The 18,016-nt window shown below is 38.4% G+C and overlaps 2 pseudogenes; both read right to left on the reverse strand.

Annotated features, from left to right (window-relative positions):
• Positions 1-521: 521 nt before the first annotated feature.
• LOC129496500 (small nucleolar RNA U3) lies at positions 522-615 on the reverse strand (annotated as a pseudogene).
• A 10,144-nt stretch (positions 616-10,759) lies between these two features.
• LOC129495918 (40S ribosomal protein S6-like) lies at positions 10,760-11,566 on the reverse strand (annotated as a pseudogene).
• Between the last annotated feature and the right edge of the window lie 6,450 nt (positions 11,567-18,016).

The following is an 18,016-nucleotide window of genomic DNA, read 5'->3' on the forward strand; positions in this document are numbered from 1 at the left end:
TTGGTGTGGCACAAATATAGTGTATATTGAGGACAAGTGGAAGGAGGTAGAGCTAGAGAGGTACGTCAGGGCAATTTATGAAAAAATAAATAAATAAAGAGAATGGCTTTACTGCCCATGCCAAGCCCATAGGCAAAGATACACAGTTTTTTTTGTTTTTTTTTTTTTTTTTCTATAACCACAGTGCTCTCTTGAGTTGTGCAGGGCAAAACCAGTACTGATATATGTAGTGGGGCAGTGGTCATGGGACAGTGTTAAAGAGTGGAAAAAGTAAGATGGGATTTACTACAAATTTAAGCCAGTGCTTCATAAAGCATGCAAAGGAAGACCATAACCCACCTAAAATATGATTGGATTTGAGTAAATCTAGTCAAGTATGAGTTGGTCTAAATGCAGGTGATTTTTTTCAAAAGGGACCATTGGGAAGACCTTGAAAACAGCCCTTTGCTATGGAGGTCAAAGTTCACTTGGACTCTTCCTTCAGGATTTTTCCTTTTTTTTTTTTTTATTTTTTTATTTTTTTTTTAGCAGCCACAAAGATTTTGGGTGCTCTATATGTTCAGAGAAACTTCTCTAGTAACAAACTATAGAAACGATCCCTGAAAGTATAGACTTCCTCCTTCAGGATTTTTAAAAATGTAAATATCTTTATAAAGTTGTCACTACTGGGCGTAAGGACTCTATCGAAATGTTACAGACTCAAGAAAAATAATAATTGATTTCAGGCAGAGTGGCCATACAGCGTACTGTTTGGGTTTTGCTCTTTATACTGCATTTTGCTCCATTACTCAAGAATGATGTGAGACTCTAAGAAATTCAAATAAAAACACTTCTTAATAGTTTAACTTGCTGGGCAGGGTGGCTTTGTCACTAGGCCGTCACTAAAGGAAGAGGGCCATCCACCTCAGCTGCTTGCTGGGGCATCTCAGAGCAGTTGCCAAAGAAGCAGGTTTCAAGTGATGTAGCAAAGCAGACAGGAGCGGTGTGCAGGCTTCTTAAGGAACCTGAAAGAGTTCATGAAAGAGGGAATAAGTTAAATATTTCCAACAAATTAAAGAGTGGAGAAAAATCTATATAAATTAAAGAATGGAGAAAATTCTATGCATGAAACAGGAAGGCAAAGTTTAGAGACCACTGAGAGGATGATTACAGATGAATTGTTAAAAATAGAGCAGTAAAAGTAAGCAGACTAGGTTTAAAAAAACCAAACTTGTAGGAAAAGAAAAGAAAGTTAATAAAAAAGGAGAAATATTTTAAGATGTGATGTATCTGATAATGTGGTGATGCAAATTATCAGGAATGTTCCTGATTTTCTGAAATAGTCATCTGATAAATCCTTAGCCAAGATTCAATCTCATGCAGATTGATGCCGAGGATTGCCTTCTCTCAGCCATAGCTATCTAACAAATTCTGTGAACCCTATAAGAATTTAGATGTATTAACTCATTACATAGAAGATCACATTGTTTCCTCAAGAGAAGGGTCTGCCCCTAACCCATTTTGCAGGGATGTGGGGGGGGGGGATGTCTGTGCATAGATAAATATGGATTGGGATATATGATCGGCTTATACTTGTAAAAATATGCTACAATCCTTTTCCTTAAAGGTAAATTTTAAAAATTGAATATTGGAATGGGGCAGCTTTTGTTTGTTGATTTTTTTATGGAGACAATTGAATTAGGTAAAGGATAGCTATAATGCTGTACTTGTTTCTATAGAGAATTATAAACATCGAGGATAAGTTTTTTTTTTTTGAGGATAAGTATTAATAAATATCTTTGAAATTACGTTACATGTAGTCTGAAACACTAGTGAGATCTCTGAGTTTATACTTGACCTTGCCCGAATTCTAGAAATGCAGGATCAGTCTTGTAAGAATAAATTATAAGAATATCCTAAGTATCTGGGTGAGTGAGCAGAAAAGTACCTGATGAGTTTCAGAGTCAGCTAGTGCAGTGTAAAGTGGTGAGAAATAAAACACTTAAACTGTATGCATTAAAAAAGGCCTCTGAGGTATTGATTCCTATTCTTGGCTCATAGTTCACACTTAGAACATTTGCCTTGCCTCTGCTGAGTCTTTATTATCGCTATGTTGTCCTGATCTGTCATTGCATAGCTTGGCCCAGCACAATGGCTTGAATGGATCAAGAAACGTCTTTTAAATCAAACAAATTTCCCCCCAGTCATTTCAGCTCTACCCATGACTGTGTAAGTATGGCAATTATCAGAAAGGGCACTGGAAACATCCCTGCTGGTAAGGGATAAGTTACTCATATGCACCTGTTGTAATGGTGTGTACTATTATGGTTTCTGCGTTTTCAGAAGATAAGAAAAATGAAAAGACATGGCAAGCAATGTGCAATAGGTTAGAAGGGAGCAAGGGTGCTCTACAATAAAATTACAAAGAATCTCTGAAGGTGACAGTTGAAAATACATCATAAATTACTGAGGTTTAAATGGCTTGTGGCTACTCTATCAAGAAGCCCAGCTCTAGAATGAAAAAAAATGTTCTAATATTCATAGTTATTTTGTGTATTCTTTTAAAAAAACGTTTCCTTCTTCACTTACTTTCTCCCAATAAGCATGTAAAACAGAATATATTTTTTTTTCTCTTAATGGGAGAAGAAATTGAGTCTTGAGTAATGAGAAATCTGACCACAGGTCAGAGGAAGAGTAAGTTCTTTAACCTTAGGTCCACCGAATTCACAGAGTTTTAAAAATCAAAAGTTTTAAAAGAATAATTTAATTTTTTTTTTAATTGGAAATGGGAGTGTGTGACTTTAAGAGCAAACACTAGGAAATACTGTTCCACATGGTAAAGAATATACACTTTTAAATCAAGAGGTAATGTGAATGGGTTTGAAAAATATCTGAGGACTTCACTCAGTCTACTAAAGATAATTTGGTGCGGGCTTTACCTTTAGAGTTGAATGAGGAAGATGTTCTCTTTCTTCTTGTGGCGTTCCCCTGAGCTCCTCTTGGGGAGCAGTGCCATGCCAAAGCTTCTGGAACAATCTGCAAAATCTTTGACTTTGAGAACTAAGAATTTTAAGCCGTAGTTGGAAGTTCTGCCTGTGACTAAGATTTACCAAATGAGCCACTAAATATTGTCAGAAAGGGATAAAGAAAAAAAGACAAAGATGAGGCAAGGTGGTGGAGGAGTAATAGAAGTTCCATTAGCTTCTATGACGATTTTTCTAGGAATCTAAGAAAATAATGACAATGAAAGTATTTTTGAAATACATCATGTTCCAAGTCAAACCGTTATGATGCTACAGTTATTCAGACACAATATGTCTGGCTTTATACTAAATGGAGAGAATAGAATAAAAGAATCTGAAGAATTAAAGCAGGTATTACAGGTTTTTATTATTATCATTTTTAAATTTTCTAATCTGTATTTCTCCATTACAGAAAACATTGCTGTGTAAACCAAAATGGCTTTCAATGTGCAAAGCTATAGAAAATAGTACATTGGGTAAGCCTATATATATATATATATATTTAGTTGGGCTTTGCTGGTTTGCAAAGTCTTGCTGAGAATGATGAAGAATGAACACAGAAAACACATTATGTAAGTAATATAAGCATTTGTATTTGTGAAATTAATACTAAATCATAATAACAGGTAATGACTTGAACTTGAATACTTAGAAATTATTTTAAATATTTAATGAAATGATAGAATCCATCGACAACCTTCAGTCTTTGTGTGAACTCTAGCAGTTCACCAAAGCTTTTCAATGTCAGAGCAAATTGAAAAACGGAAGCTGACACATTTAGATACATATTATGCCAAGGCACTCAGGTCACACATTTCTGTAACAAGAATTATAGCTTACATTTAATAAACACCTGCTATGTGAAAAACACTCTGTTAAGTGCTTTATATGCAATGAATTATTCAATTTTCATAATGACTCCATAAGGTGATACTTTCATTATTTCCATTTTTAACAGACAAGGGTTAAACTTATTATTAATTAGAAAATTAATAGCTAATATAAGCATAATCAAGTAAGGCTAAGTGGGGCACAAAGTTTTCAATTGTCTGATTACAGATATATGGTCTGAAACACTAAGTTATAATACAGATATAAATTAATTAAAAGAGGAATACGGTTTGGGGTACTTGGGTGGCTCAGTGGTTGAGCATCTGCCTTCGGCTCAGGTCATGATCCCGGGGTCCTAGGATCGAGTCCTGCATCAGGCTCCCTGCAGAGAGCCTGCTTCTCCCTCTACTTATGTCTCTGCTTCTCTCTGTGTCTCATGAATAAATAAATAAAATCTTTAAGAAAAGAAGAATATGGTTTATGGATTAAACACAATCTAAATCATATTCAGTCATCAATCTAACTAAATATATGTATATGATGAGGCAGGTGACAATGAGGAGGTTTGGTTATTCATATACAGTAAGGTATTTTACTTTATGTAAGCAGGTGATTTTTTTTTTAAGAAGATAGTGAAAAGTTTCCACTATAGAAACAGGTTGGAAAAGCTTTTTAAAGCTTCCTTTTAAGTAAAAAGATAGGCTCTTAATGGATACAGAGAAACTTATGGTTAAAGAATAAATATTTCCAGATGATTCCATGTAACTGGTGTTCTAGTGGAAGAGGAATAATTGTTGTTAGCTATTTGCAATATTTCAGGAAGACAAAAAAATAATAAAATTTCCATAGAATAAGACTATCTGGTAAAAATAAATCTTTGTGTTTGTGGAAATAAAAATGAAATTTATAGTTGGTATTAAAAATATCTATAGCATATATACATGTTTATGTATTATATATGTATATATATGCATGACAATCACATATTTGTAGATATTTTTCAAGTGCTATAAATAAAAATTAGTGCAATTAGAACTTGATCCAATTCATGTAACACATAGTATCTCTATAGTTAGTGCTAAAGTGTAGGGATAGAGGGAACTTTCCTCGATATCTTAAAAGCCATCTACGAAAAGCCCACAGCAAATATCATTCTCAATGGGGAAGCACTGGGAGCCTTTCCCCTAAGATCAGGAACCAGACAGGGATGTCCACTCTCACCACTGCTATTCAACATAGTATTGGAAGTCCTAGCCTCAGCAATCAGACAACAAAAAGACATTAAAGGCATTCAAATTGGCAAAGAAGAAGTCAAACTCTCCCTCTTCGCCGATGACATGATACTCTACATAGAAAACCCAAAAGCCTCCACCCCAAGATTGCTAGAACTCATACAGCAATTTGGTAGCGTGGCAGGATACAAAATCAATGCCCAGAAATCAATGGCATTCCTATACACTAACAATGAGACTGAAGAAAGAGAAATTAAGGAGTCAGTCATATTTACAATTGCACCCAAAAGCATAAGATACCTAGGAATAAACCTAACCAAAGAGGTAAAGGATCTATACCCTCAAAACTATAGAACACTTCTGAAAGAAATTGAGGAAGACACAAAGAGATGGAAAAATATTCCATGCTCATGGATTGGCAGAATTAATATTGTGAAAATGTCAATGTTACCCAGGGCAATTTACACGTTCAATGCAATGCCTATCAAAATACCATGGACTTTCTTCAGAGACTTAGAACAAATTATTTTAAGATTTGTGTGGAATCAGAAAAGACCCCAAACAGCCAGGGGAATTTTAAAAAAGAAAACCATATCTGGGGGCATCACAATGCCAGATGTCAGGTTGTACTACAAAGCTGTGGTCGTCAAGACAGTGTGGTACTGGCACAAAAACAGACACATAGATCAATGGAACAGAATAGAGAACCCAGAAGTGGACCCTGAACTTTATGGTCAACTAATATTCGACAAAGGAGGAAAGACGGTCCACTGGAAGAAAGACAGTCTCTTCAATAAATGGTGCTGGGAAAATTGGTCATCCACATGCAGAAGAATGAAACTAGACCACTCTCTTGCACCATACACAAAGATAAACTCAAAATGGATGAAAGATTTAAATGTGAGACAAGACTCCATCAAAATCCTAGAGGAGAACACAGGCAACACCCTTTTTGAACTTGGCCACAGTAACTTCTTGCAAGATACATCCACGAAAGCAAAAGAAACAAAAGCAAAAATGAACTATTGGGACTTCATCAAGGTAAGAAGCTTTTGCACAGCAAAGGATACAGTCAACAAAACTCAAAGACAACCTACAGAATGGGAGAAGATATTTGCAAATAACATATCAGATAAAGGGCTAGTTTCCAAAATCTATAAAGAACTTCTTAAACTCAACACCAAAGAAACAAACAATCCAATCATGAAATGGGCAAAAGACATGAAGAGAAATCTCACAGAGGAAGACATAGACATGGCCAACATGCACATGAGAAAATGCTCTGCATCACTTGCCATCAGGGAAATGCAAATCAAAACCACAATGAGATACCACCTCACACCAGTGAGAATGGGGAAAATTAACAAGGCAGGAAACAACAAATGTTGGAGAGGATGCGGAGAAAAGGGAACCCTCTTACACTGCTGGTGGGAATGTGAACTGGTGCAGCCACTCTGGAAAACTGTGTGGAGGTTCCTCAAAGAATTAAAAATAGACCTGCCCAACGACCCAGCAATTGCACTGTTAGGGATTTACCCCAAAGATTCAGATGCAATGAAACGCCGGGACACCTGCACCCCGATGTTTCTAGCAGCCATGTCCACAATAGCCAAACTGTGGAAGGAGGCTCGGTGCCCATCGAAAGATGAATGGATAAAGAAGATGTGGTTTATGTATACAATGGAATATTACTCAGCCATTAGAAACAACAAATACCCACCATTTGCTTCAACGTGGATGGAACTGGAGGGTATTATGCTGAGTGAAGTAAGTCAATCGGAGAAGGACAAACAGTGTATGTTCTCATTCATTTGGGGAATATGAATAATAGTGAAGGGGAATATAAGGGAAGGGTGAAAAAATGTGTGGGAGATATCAGAAAGGGAGACAGAACATAAAGACTCCTAACTCTGGGAAATGAACTAGGGGTGGTGGAAGGGGAGGAGGGCGGGGGGTGGGGGTGAATGGGTGACGGGCACGGAGGGGGACACTTGACGGGATGAGCACTGGGTGTTATTCTGTATGTTGGTAAATTGAACACCAATAAAAATTAATTTATTTAAAAAAATTAAAAAAAAAACACTTTAAAATATGATTATCTGATATGCCCAGGGAAGATTTAGTAAAACAGAAGGTATGTTATTGTAATCACTGATACTTTGGTAGGTAGTGATATGGTGTCTATAAATAGAGAGAATAGAATTAATTCAGAAACAGTGGCTTTTCTTGGGGATCAGGTGCAGCTGACTGGACATGTGCTGATTGCTCCAGATCTGTTTATTTAGCAGTTTTTGTTTTTGTTTTTGTTTTTTAAAGCCAGCATACATGTGGCTGGACGTGGACAAAGGCAACCTTTAATTCAAGCAATCGAGATGCTCTTCTTTTCTAAACTGCTGTTGTTCAGAATGCTGATCACTACCTAGGATAGGGTTATGCAATCAATTTAGGAATCTTATGCATATTTTCTGTGACATAGAAATGAAAGAACTGGCAATGTCTAAATGGTCTCCAGGTCTAAGGATGACAGTTTTATGAAATAATGTGTTTGAGCCATAGATGTATGTGGGAGGTTGAGCGATGGTAGAGACTTACGTAGGAATCATAAAGTAAAATCTCTGTATGAATGGAGGCAAAAAAATTAACATTTCTCTGGGACATTATCATGGAAAAAACTGATAAAACCCCCCAGTGTGGACACCCAATAATGGGGTTTCTTAGTCTAACTTTTGGGACTTCTGTTTAGGAACATGATTTGTTCTACTTTCTATGTCTCTGGAGTCCGTCCTATCCCCCTTGTGATGTAAACTGTATTCTGTTGGTCAGGCAGGGGAGCTTCTTCTTCTTTCTTTCTTTCTTTCTTCTTTCTTTCTTTTTTTAGGGGAGCTTTCTGAATTATTTCTTTGTTGATCAATTCAGCTTCTGTGGTGTTTCCAGATGAGTTTTTCCCAGCCACAGTTCTGCTTAGAACAGTTTAATAATTCTCCATATGGCTAAGGTTAACTTTAAACACTTTAATCTGGCATAAAAAAAAAATTCTTTAGCCACTGGCCTTTGCCAATATGTTGAGCTCTATTTCCTATCATTACTATACAAAGACCTAGGATTCAGTAAAACCAAAACACTTGCTGGACCAGATTGCATGAGAGCATTTCACACGTTTATGTTTAGTCTCAGTTCTGTTCTCATTTATTGTTTATTCTCTCTTTGTAAACCAGTAAACCTTCCATTTCTCCTTTAAATCTCAGTGGTCTTTATGTTTCACCTCCTATGTGAAATCTTCACTGATGCCTTCCACCCAGCAACGGTAAGATGGTTCATCTTTTCAGCCTTCTGCTGTCTCTACCATTATGTCTTACATAGCTTCTTGCCCCAAGTGTACAATAAAGCACTTAGAACATAGTAAGAGATTAATACATATTTGTTGAATGAATAAACATCTATAATCATATATATATGTATATATATATATATCTTTATATACATATATATATAAAGGTGTTAATATTTGCTGGACACATTTATTTGATTGTTGTGCTCCTTTCTCCCAAAACTAAATAAATATTGATTAATATGCCAGCACTGCAAAATTGAAAATGAATTTCTACGTGATATAAGGAAATCATCATCATTTAGTAGACATGATGCTTTGAGCCCTTCAAATAACTGCTTGTCTAAGCTGTTCTTGATGAGTTATTATTTTAGTCTGCAGAACAGTGAAGGGAAATGATTTGTTTGTGTATTTATAAATAGTTTCTATGTCATGTGTGTTTGTGGGTTTTTGTGGGGAGAAGAGTGAGAAGCATTGCTATCAGAAACATAATAGAGAATGGGAGAGGAAGACTTTATGAAAGGAAAACAAGTGTTCATGTTTTTCACCAGTGATTTTGGTTCAGAGAGCATTTGATGTTTACTAAGAAGTGTAAAACAAGATTCAAGATTTGATAATCTATCAAGAAGAGTAAAACAAGATTTGAGGTACAAAAATGTTTGAATCAGTCATTCATCTTAAAGTAATAGGAACGTAAAACCCAAATTGTTGTTTTTAATTTTAAAAACAAGAAAAACTGAATTACAATGATAATGTGCTGGAATTTTTAAATATAAAAAGAATGACTACCTGATATAAATTAAAATTTTAATCTTTGTTATTTTGTAAAATTGTACTCATTTTCTCTGTGTAATATAAAGAATTTTCTTTTAGCCTTTGAACACATACCATAAATTAGATAATTTTTCTTGGCATGCAGTTTTTCAATCACACTACTGCTTGTAATTGATAATCAAAGGGAGATTGAATCCATATCTTACAAATGTAATCATAAATAGATATTTCACACTAATGTTGGCAAGTGTGATCTGAAGTATTGGACAGATGTGTAATATAAAGAGATTAAGCTGACATGCATGTTTCTGATAGTAAGGTGTGGATTCCAGGGACACAGAGAGCTAGGGAATGATGGAACTAGACATCCAAGTGTAGTGTTAAAGAATAGGTTTGGGGAGTGAAGGCAATGACTCAATTTTGTAAAACCTTCTTTTGTGATTCTTATTCCATACTGTATAAAGTATGTATTTTCATTTATTATTTTTAAAGGAAGGAATATAATACATATAAGGTCTTGCCATGGGTCTTTTTAGAATAACCTGTGAAGTAAATATTCTTTATAACCTTTTTATAGCCCATGTAATATTTTTTATGGGTCAAGCAATTATGTGCATATTCCTCAACAAGGATTTTCTTTTAAAAAAATAGAATTTTCTATCATGTGTTTAAGATACTGTTCCTTCAGCCAGACTTGAAGGAAATCCTTATAGGCAGGGATTATACTCTTAGATTGGTAATAAGATTCACTTTCTTAGACTTTGTACTGTAGAGGACCCTACATTAGTCCTGATTGAGCTTTGTCTTTTCCCATGGGCCATGAAGTCCATAGGGCCAGTTGGATATACTCACCCTCTGACTAGCCTCTCATAACTGAAAATGAGCATAAATTCCTAAATCCAGGATTCAAGGTCTGGGTATGGTCAAGCAACCTGTCTTATTCCTGTCCCCTTTACCTTGCTCATACAATTCTGGTCAAGCACTTGTCTTATTTTATTCTTTGAAACGTCAGGTTCATCTTTGCCTTAAGATCTTGCATTAGAAGTTACCTCTGCTTTCTATACTAGGATCTCCATTCAGAAGAATAAATACTTTCCTGAGGTCAGCTGGCTAGCTTCCTTGCTTGCTGTTTCCTTCTTTCCTTCTTCTTTTTAAAAGATTATTTATTTATTTATTTATTTATTTATTTATTTATTTATTTATGAGAGACACACACACAGAGAGAGAGAAAGAGGCAGAGACACAGGCAGAGGGAGAATTAGGCTCCATGCGAGGAGCCCTATATGGGACTTGATCCCGGGACCCTGGAATCACTACCTAATTCAAAGGCAGACACTCAACCACTGAGCCACCCAGGTGCCCCTGTAGTCAGCTTTCAGGTGAAATGTCACCTCCTCAAAGAAATTTTCATTGACCATCTATGTCAAATAAATTATTTTGTTTCTACTTCTTTTTAAAATATTTTCTGAGGTATGTATGTGTATGTGCGTGTTGGTCTATTTGTAATACAAATTCCCTGAGAGCAGAACTTTGTCCTTTTTTTTTTTTTTTTGGTTGTCTGATCTTACTTATTTTGTCACTCTTAGAAAATCTCATTTTTGACTGGACTCAGAGGTAGAAGCTCTCAGAGAGGACAGCCTCTGTCTCTTGGCAATTTGTACCTAGCATTTTTCTTTGGCCTCCTTCCTTCTCTTGGCCAAAAATTTAGCATATTCTGCAGTCTCTTCTTTATTTTTCTTAGTACGCTGTTTCTTCAAATCAATACGCTGACGTTTGTGTTGGAGGATACATGGAGTAACAAGACGCTGAATCTTGGGTGCTTTGGTTCTAGGTTTCTTAACTTCTTTGTTTAGGAGCTTTCTAACAACATACTGGTGGACATTGTCTCTTGACAGATTAAAAAGCTTTCAGATTCTGCTGGCTCTTTTGGGCCCCAGGCAATGAGGAACAGTAGTATCAGTGAGTCCAGGAATATCCTTCTCCCCTTTTTTTCACAATAACCAAATTGAGAACACTGAGATTGGCATCCACAATGCAACCCCAAACAGATTTGCACTTCCTCTCTCCAGTCCTCCTCGGTCAGTAGCAGGAATGCCCCTTCTCAGCAGCAGGTGGACGGGGCCATGGGTCAAGACACCCTGCTTCACGGGGAAGCCTTGTTTGTCATTTCCACCACTGATTCAGGCCACATAACCCTTCCATTCCTCCCCCAGAGCATCAGCAACAACTTCTGTGGCCATAGGCTTCTCATTAAAGGTATGCAGTTTGCTCTCATCATCCACTTCAATGAGTTTCTGGCAGCCAGTGGCTGGGAAAAAGATGTTCAGCTTTATTCTGAAGTGGCCTACCACCTCGGAGGTGCCACGAAAAAGAGACCAGAACTTTGTCTTTTTTATCATTGTCCTTGTCTTCTGCCAAATCTCTAGTGCCCAGAATGGCCCTAGAACATAAGAAACACTCAATAAACATTTGATGAATCAATGACTATTGAATGAATTATCTGGAATAATCTACATATTTGATAAATATATAATGTTTGAATGAATGAATGAATACATTCTTTTTTTTAAAAGATTTTATTTATTCATGAGAGAGTGAGAGAGACAGACACAGAGACTCAGGCAGAGGGAGAAGCAGTCTCCATGCAGGGAGCATGACGTGGGACTCGATCCCGGGTCTCCAGGATCACGCCCTGGGCTGAAGGCAGGCTCCAAACCGCTGAGCCACGCAGGCTGCCTGAATGAATGAATAAGTGAAAGGTCACATCATTTTTCTGACTCCAAAGCCTATGGTCATTTCATTATTACACACTAATTATACTTTTTCTCTGAACTCAACTGTACCCTTGTGCTCTTACCAAGTTTGAGACAACAGAATGTTTGTACAGTGTAAAAAAATGTCGCAAATTCTTTTCTTTCATACTCTTCTTTGCATTGTGACATGACAGTTCCTCCTGTCAATAAGTGGAACCTATCCCTCCTCCTTGTATATGGGTGAGCCATATCAAATGTTTGCATGATGAGTCACTCTAAACATGATGGCAAGCTGAGTAGCTTTCCTCCTCTTACTGCTGTGGAAAACCCTAGGACAGCCATTTAAAAAAGCCAATGCTGTTTTATTAGATTCTGAGAAACATGTGGCACAGTCCCCTCAATTGCCCCAAGATTGACTGTCAACTGTCAAATGTATAGGGGTGATATCATTTTGGATCATCCATCCTTCAGCTGACCTTCCAAATAATCACAGCCACAAGACTGAGTTCAGCAGTTATCAACTGAGCTTGTTCAGTCCAGAAGAATTATCCAGCTAAACCAAAGAATTATGAGTCAAATACATGGTGGTGGTGGTTTTAACCACTAAGTTTGAGGGCAATTTGTTACATAGAAAAAAGCTAACTGATAGACTATATGGAAAAAATAAAAACGGGTCTTGCTACAACCATGCCCTTGTAAGTTCAAGTAGCTTCTTCTACTTGAGACAGAGAGAGAACACACAAGCAGGTGCAGAGGGAGAGGGAGAAGCATATTCACCTACCGAGCAGGGAGTCCAACATGGGGCTCAATTCCAGGACCCTGAGATCATGACCTGAGCTGTAGGCAGATGCGTAACCAACTGAGCCACCAGGTGCCTCAAATTCAGTTAGCTTCTTAAAATGTAAATATTAAACTGAGATACAAAGAAATGATATTGCAATGGCCATTCCTGAAGACTCTGTTAGTGAAATGCTTCATTTGTTTGACAGAAGAGGAAAGATTAGGATTTGTCTTGATATAATTGAATTTGATGAGTCACTTTTTATGTATATCATAGGTGATATTTAAGTGAAAAACCAGAAACAAATCACAATTTAAATATTACAGAGGTAGAATTAGAATAGATAAAAGGCAGGTTTTCTCCTAGATGCTGACATTACAGGATTTGCTGTGAGTGTGTGGTAAAGTTGGAATAATAGTAGTGGGACCTCAACTTTAGAACATCCTTTTCGATCCACAGCTTCAATAAATTTTGATGTTATAAGTGATACCAAAGTTATGATTGAACATCAAGTCATTTTAATATCATGTAATGGCATATTTTGATATACACACTGAGAAACACCATATTACTTTGCTTAAGAAAAGAAGTTTTGCTGAGAAAAGTGTGGCCTCCAAACATATTCCAATGAATGATTCCAGTACCACACTAATCTGATACTTGAATTTGAATTGCTAATATTATAAAAATTTTCTGCTTATGCTACCACTGTTTATACTTACTCTTGCTAAGCCAGATGTCTAATATCCATCCTGCACCTACAAATTAAACTACTAATCTTGGGGAAGAAAAAAAATGCAATAGCTTATTTTTGTTGTTGTTATTACAGTTGATCTCTAAGATGTAAGGATAAGACAGATTTTTATCATAATATAATTTATTATATTGGTGAATATTCCCTTGTCTTCTAATGTTTTTCTAGGCCATCTGATATTTTGAACTATCCTGCCAATGGATATTCCTGGATCAGAAAATCATGTACATGATTCCCTCATCTCATATAAGTGCTCTGTCCAAGCCACTCCAAAGTCCATCTGCCAGTGTAGACATTATTACTGTAATGAAGGAATGAAATGAAGTTTCTCATAATTTACTAGAAAATGAATTCTGTACATACTAACAACAACAAAAAGGAAGGGATTGAGAATGGAGTCTATCTTTATATCAGTCAAGTAAAGACCTTGAAATAGAGTAAAACCTATACACATCCAATATCTGTTTTGCATTAATACTTTCCTCTTTCTCTCTAGGTACAGTATCTTAGAATTTCCAATGATGAAAGCCTGGATTCATCCAATCTTGACCATATTTTTTTCTGAGTGAGCCTTTGTGAAATACTTTACATTTTCCTCTTATGGTGTTTTAAAATATGTCCAAAAGTCATTGGTTCTCCTCTTCTCAAAAGGCATAGCTTAATTCTTACCCTGTCGGCTAGATGTAGTAACTATTTTCTAATTAAAGAGAATGTGGCAGAAGTGATGGCATGTGACTTTTGAGACAGTCCTAAAGGGCATTGTGGTTTCTTTCTTGCTCTCCCCTGGAGAAGCCAACTGCCACGTTGTGAGGATGCTGAAGCAATCCTGTGGAGAGGTCCATGTAGCAAGGAAAAGAGGTCTCCTTTCAACAACCATTTTGGAAGCATCTGGACCATCTTAGACACATATCTTCCAGCCCCAGTCATATCTTTAGATGACTTCAGTCTTTACCAACATTTTTACTGTGATTTCATGAAGGAACCAAAGCCACAACCCTTCAGCAAAACTGAATTTCTGACCCACAGATATAGTTCAATAATAAATGTTTATCGTTTTATTTTTTAAGTTTTTAATTAAATTCCAATTAGTTAACATACAGTGTAATATTAGGGGTGTTCAATATAGTTAGTTATTTAGTACTTCCATGTAACACCCAGTGCTCATCACAAATGAATTTCTTAATCCCCATCACCTATTTAACCCATTCCCCCACTTACCTCCCCTTTGGTAACCATCAGTTTGTTCTCTATAGTTAATGTTTATTATTTTAAATAATTATCTGTTGAGGCTATTTGTTACACAGCAATAGGTAACTAATACATCCACTAGAGCAACCAGTGAATTTAATAAAACCATCAAATAAAAATGTTTCTCCAATGTTAATTGCTAATACCTTACCTCTCTTGAAAATGAGTAGTTTGGACTGGAGGGGAGGGGCAAGATGGCGGAAGAGCAGGGTCCCCAAATCACCTGTCCCCACCAAATTACCTAGATAACCTTCAAACCATCCTGAAAATCTACGAATTCGGCCTGAGATGTAAAGAGAGACCAGCTGGAACGCTACAGTGAGAAGAGTCCGCGCTTCTATCAAGGTAGGAAGACGGGGAAAAAGAAATAAAGACACAAAAGGCCTCCGAGGGGGAGGGGCCCGCGAGGAGCCGGGCTGAGGCCGGGGCGAGTGTCCCCAGGACAGGAGAGCCCCGTCCCGGAGGAGCAGGAGCTGCACCAACCTTCCCGGGCGGCAAGGGGCTCGCAGGGAGTTGGAGCAGGACCCAGGAGGGCGGGGATGCCCTCGGGCTCCCGGGGACACTCACAGACACCTGCGAGCGCAGGAGAGTGCTCCGAGCTCCCTAAGGGCTGCAGCGCGCACGGCGGGACCCGGAGTAGCTCGGAGGGGCTCGGGCGGCGGCTCCGCGGAGGGGGCTGCGGGGCGGGAGCGCGAATCCACCAGCGCAGGCCCCGGAGCACAGGGCGCCGGGACACAGCCCAGGATCCGGCCTCCCCCGGGACAGGCAGAGGCCGGGAGGGCCCAAGACAGCAAGGACGCTCCTGCCCCGAGCTGAGCAGATCAGCGGCCCCGCCCGGAGCCTCCAGGCCCTGCAGACGGAGAACCGAGAGCCCCGAGCCCCGAGAGCCCCGAGCCCCGTAGTTCCTGCGGAGGCTGAATCCAGGCTTCCAGAGTTGCCATAGCAACTGCTGCTGTTCCTCCTGGTGCCCCACGGGGTAAACAACCCCCGCTGAGCCCTGCAGCAGGCAGGGGCAGAGCAGCTCCCCCAAGTGCTAACACCTGAAAATCAGCACAGCAGGCCCCTCCCCCAGAAGACCAGCTGGACGGACCAGTGATACTCCCCCGTGTTCCAATACAACTTGTTTTTGGCCACTCTGCACTGAGCAAAATGACTAGAAGGAAAACCTCACCTCAAAAGAAAGAATCAGAAACAGCCCCCTCTCCCACAGAGTTACAAAATCTGGATTACACTTCAATGTCAGAAAGCCAATTCAGAAGCACCATTATACAGCTACTGGTGGCTCTAGAAAAAAGCATAAAGGACTCACGAGACTTCATGACTGCAGAATTTAGATCCAATCAGGCAGAAATTAAAAATCAATTGAATGAGATGCAATCCAAACTAGAAGTCCTAAAGACGAGGGTTAACGAGGTGGAAGAACGAGTGAGTGACATAGAAGACAAGTTAATGGCAAAGAGGGAAACTGAGGAAAAAAGAGACAGACACTTAAAAGACCATGAAGACAGATTAAGGGAAATAAATGACAACCTAAAGAAGAAAAACCTACGCTTAATTGGGGTTCCCGAGGGCGCCGAAAGGGACAGAGGGCCAGACTATGTATTTGAACAATTCCTAGCTGAAGACTTTCCCAATCTGGGAAGGGAAACAGGCATTCAGATCCAGGAAATAGAGAGATCCCCCCTAAAATCAATAAAAACCGTTCAACACCTCGACATTTAATAGTGAAGCTTGCAAATTCCAAAGATAAAGACAAGATCCTTAAAGCAGCAAGAGACAAGAAGTCCCTGACTTTCATGGGGAGGAGTATTAGGGTAACAGCAGACCTCTCCACAGAGACGTGGCAGGCCAGAAAGGGCTGGCAGGATATATTCAGGGTCCTAAATGAGAAGAACATGCAACCAAGAATACTTTATCCAGCAAGGCTCTCATTCAAAATGGAAGGAGAGATAAAGAGCTTCCAAGACAGGCAGGAACTGAAAGAATATGTGACCTCCAAACCAGCTCTGCAAGAAATTTTAAGGGGGACTCTTAAAACTCCCCTTTAAGAAGAAGTTCAGTGGAACAATCCACAAAAACAAGGACTAAATAGATATCATGATGACGCTAAACTCATATCTGTCAATAGTAACTCTGAATGTGAATGGGCTTAATGACCCCATCAAAAGGCGCAGAGTTTCAGACTGGATAAAAAAGCAGGACCCATCTATTTGCTGTCTACAAGAGACTCATTTTAGACAGAAGGACACCTACAACCTGAAAATAAAAGGTTGGAGAACCATTTACCATTCAAATGGTTCTCAAAATATACCCTAAAAACTATAGAACACTTCTGAAAGAAATTGAGGAAGACACAAAGAGATGGAAAAATATTCCATGCTCATGGATTGGCAGAATTAATATTGTGAAAATGTCAATGTTACCCAGGGCAATTTACACGTATAATGCAATCCCTATCAAAATACCATGGACTTTCTTCAGAGACTTAGAACAAATTATTTTAAGATTTGTGTGGAATCAGAAAAGACCCCAAACAGCCAGGGGAATTTTAAAAAAGAAAACCATATCTGGGGGCATCACAATGCCAGATTTCAGGTTGTACTACAAAGCTGTGTTCATCAAGACAGTGTGGTACTGGCACAAAAACAGACACATAGATCAATGGAACAGAACAGAGAACCCAGAAGTGGACCCTGAACTTTATGGTCAACTAATATACGATAAAGGAGGAAAGACGATCCACTGGAAGAAAGACAGTCTCTTCAATAAATGGTGCTGGGAAAATTGGACATCCACATGCAGAAGAATGAAACTGGACCACTCTCTTGCACCATACACAAAGATAAACTCAAAATAGATGGAAGATCTAAATGTGAGACAAGATTCCATCAAAATCCCAGAGGAGAACTCAGGCAACACCCTTTTTGAACTTGGCCACAGTAACCGGAGAAGGACAAACAGTGTATGTTCTCATTCATTTGGGGAATATGAATAATAGTGAAAGGGAATATAAGGGAAGGGAGAAGAAATGTGTGAGAAATATCAGAAAGGGAGACAGAACATAAAGACTTCTAACTCTGGGAAATGAACTAGGGGTGGTGGAGGGGGAGGAGGGCGGGAGGTGGGGGTGAATGGGTGACGGGCACTGAGGGGTACACTTGACGGGATGAGCACTGGGTGTTATTCTGTATGTTGGTAAATTGAACACCAATAAAATTAATTTATAAAATTAAAAAAATGAGTAGTTTGTCTTAAATGTATTCTTCCTCCTTCCATGAAATCTTGTGAATGTATTTTCAGGAATTTGTAAGTT

The sequence above is a fragment of the Nyctereutes procyonoides genome, unplaced genomic scaffold, assembly GCF_905146905.1.
Source record: "Nyctereutes procyonoides isolate TBG_1078 unplaced genomic scaffold, NYPRO_anot_genome, whole genome shotgun sequence".
Taxonomy (NCBI): Eukaryota; Metazoa; Chordata; class Mammalia; order Carnivora; family Canidae; genus Nyctereutes; species Nyctereutes procyonoides.